The sequence below is a fragment of the Etheostoma cragini genome, chromosome 14, assembly GCF_013103735.1.
Source record: "Etheostoma cragini isolate CJK2018 chromosome 14, CSU_Ecrag_1.0, whole genome shotgun sequence".
NCBI classification, from domain to species: Eukaryota; Metazoa; Chordata; class Actinopteri; order Perciformes; family Percidae; genus Etheostoma; species Etheostoma cragini.
In genome coordinates this window covers 24,357,276-24,360,122 of record NC_048420.1, presented here as the reverse complement: position 1 = coordinate 24,360,122, position 2,847 = coordinate 24,357,276, and the positions used below count along the sequence as shown (strand labels likewise).

Genomic DNA, 2,847 nt, shown 5'->3' with positions numbered 1-2,847 from the left:
GAGAGTCTGCCTCTGCACACCAGACCTCGTCCTTTAACTCCTCTTTTCCTTCCTAGTGTTCACCGCCAGCAGAGCGTTTTATTGTTTATTTTATTGCCCCTTTTATTTGTTATTGTGCTTTTATTGTGGATTATCTTCCTGTTAACATCGTGCTCTGTGAGTAAAGGGGATTGCATGACGAGTTTGGGATTTCGTTTAATCAAAAACCTTAATTATCAAAGGAAAGAGAAACATGATGAAATGAATATGGATGAATGTCGTTGTTTGAGGGTTCTGTTCAGATTTTCTCTCGTGTCTCCGTCTAATGAAGAAGGTAAATTACGCTTTTTATTGTCTGCAGAACGAGCTCAGTAATTAGATCTGTTACTGTTATGGGGGAGGGGGGGAGAGAGGGGGGGGAGAGAGAGGGAGAGAGAGAGAGAGAGAGAGAGAGCGTCCTCCCTCCTTTCTGAAGGTAGGGAGAGAGAGAGAAAGAAGGGGGGAGGAAGACGATGGCATCACAGAGATAAAGATAAAGAACGAGGGAGAGGTGAACTGGTTTTACACTCAGCTGTAAACCTCTCCATTGACTTCCATTTCACCGCCGGTCATATTTAATGGAGCGAGACACGAGCATTAAATTACTCAATATTAATTTATTTGTTCTTCAACGTCTTTTATCTGCAGCAACAGCCGGTGATAACGCACGTTATTTATTGACAAATTAATGACTTAACTTTATTGTTTCCTGTCACTGCTGCCTCCATTTACCTCCATTCATCATTCAGTCATGTGTATTGTTCCCAGCATGCACCGGGGGAGAGGCACAGTCAAGGGGGTGAGCGAGCATCGGCGAGATTCTGATGCCTACAAGCCATCACCCGCCATCAGCCGCCGTTACCTTCCCATTGACTCCCATTCATTTTGGCGATCGTCCAAAAAAAGGCGACACACGTGGAAATTGTATTTCTGAAAGAGTGGACAAAAATGCAGAAAAAGTTGACAAAAATGCAGAAAAAGTCGGGAAAAAGTGTCCAAAAAATGTTGCAAAAAAAGGGACAAAAGTTGGAATTGTAATTCTGGAAAAAAGAAAACAGAGTTGGGATTATTATTTTGAAAATGCAGCAAAGATGTTGTCAAAGTCGTAAAAAAGTGTCAAAAAAAGGGACAAAGTCTGGATTATTTTTCCCAAAAACGGTGACAAAAACGATAAAAAAAAGTTGTAATATATTTTCTAAAAAAAGACCCGGAAAGCGAACCTCCCACGGCGAGATTCTGATGCTAACAAGCCATCAGCCGCCGTTACCAAGTGGAAATTGTATTTCTGAAAAAGTCGACAAAAATGCCGAAAAAGTCTACAAAAATGCCGAAAAAGTGGACAAAAATGCATAATAAGTCGTGAAAAAGTGTCAAAAGAAAGTTGCAAAAAATTGACAAAAGTTGGAATTGTAATTCTGGAAAAAAGAAAACAGAGTTGGGATTATTTATTTTTTTAATGCAGCAAAAATGTTGACAAAAGTCGGGAAAAAGTGTCAAAAAAAGGGACGAAGTCTGGATTATTTTTCCCCAAAAAGGCGACAAAAACGATAAAAAAGTTGGAATATATTTCCTGAAAAAAGACCCGGAAAGCAAACCTCCCAAGGCGAGATTCTGATGCTAACAAGCCATCAGCCGCCGCTACCACCCCATTGACTCCCATTCATTTTGATGTCACTTTAACATTGAATGTGTTTTGCATTCAGGTTTAAAGATGCAGCCCCGTACCGGCCCTTTAAATAGAACAACATCTGGACATTACTTTTGCTATGAAGTGTTTACTAAGCCTTCATTTTGATGCTAACAAGCCATTACCCGCTACCTTCCCATTGACTCCCATTCATTTTGCCGTTCAGTCAAAAAAAGGCGACATAAATTGTAATAATATTTCTGAAATTGTGGACAAAGTCTGGATTATTTTCCCAAAAAATGCAACAACAATGTCGACAAAAGTTGGGCAAAGTGTCAAAAAAGGCTGCGATAAAAAATAAAAAATAAAACACAAGTTGGAATTATTTTTCCAAATTTGACAAAAATGCTGAGAATAGTCAGGAGAAAATGTCAAGAAAGGCGATGGAAAAAAAAAACAAATTTGGAATTATTTATCCAAAAATAGGCAACAAAATGGCGACAAGAATTGGGGGAAAAGTGTCAAAAAGGCATCAATGGCAATGTCAACTAATTGAAGCTGCTGTACTTCCTTTGATCCTTTGATCCTTTATGACGTCTTGAATAACGACGGCTTATTAAAGTTATTAGGAACTATATTTCACCCCAGAGACGCCGACGCGTCATATTTCATGTTTTTATTCTTAGTCGTCCTTCAGCAACAAAGCTGACATCTCTGCCCCCCCCCACACACATACACACACACACACACACACACACACAGACACACACACACACACACACGGACACACGGACACACACACACACACACAGACACACACACACACACACACACACAGTTACACACACACACACACACGGACACACACACACACAGACACACACACACACACACGGACACACACACACACACACAGACACACACGGACACACACACACACACACACACACACAGACACACACACACACACACACACACACACACACACACACACACACACACACACACACACACACACACACACACACACAGACACACACACACACACAGTGTGCTGAGGCTGCAGATATCAGTAGCTTCATATCAAACACATCTGCCTCTCGTTATGTTCCTGACGTCTGATTTACTGAGTGTGTTAATGCATTATTCATGTTTTAGAGTGTGGATCTTACACACACACACACACACACACACACACACAC

General features: G+C 40.9%; 2 protein-coding genes across 10 annotated transcripts in view; one reads left to right on the top strand and one right to left on the bottom strand.

Annotated features, from left to right (window-relative positions):
* Window positions 1-2,847, top strand: part of LOC117956488 (CD209 antigen-like protein E) — a 126,038-nt gene that overhangs the window by 29,581 nt on the left and 93,610 nt on the right. The gene's annotated exons all lie outside the window — the stretch shown is intronic.
* LOC117956483 (CD209 antigen-like protein E) overlaps window positions 1-2,847 on the bottom strand; it is a 45,433-nt gene that overhangs the window by 11,253 nt on the left and 31,333 nt on the right. The window lies entirely within an intron of this gene.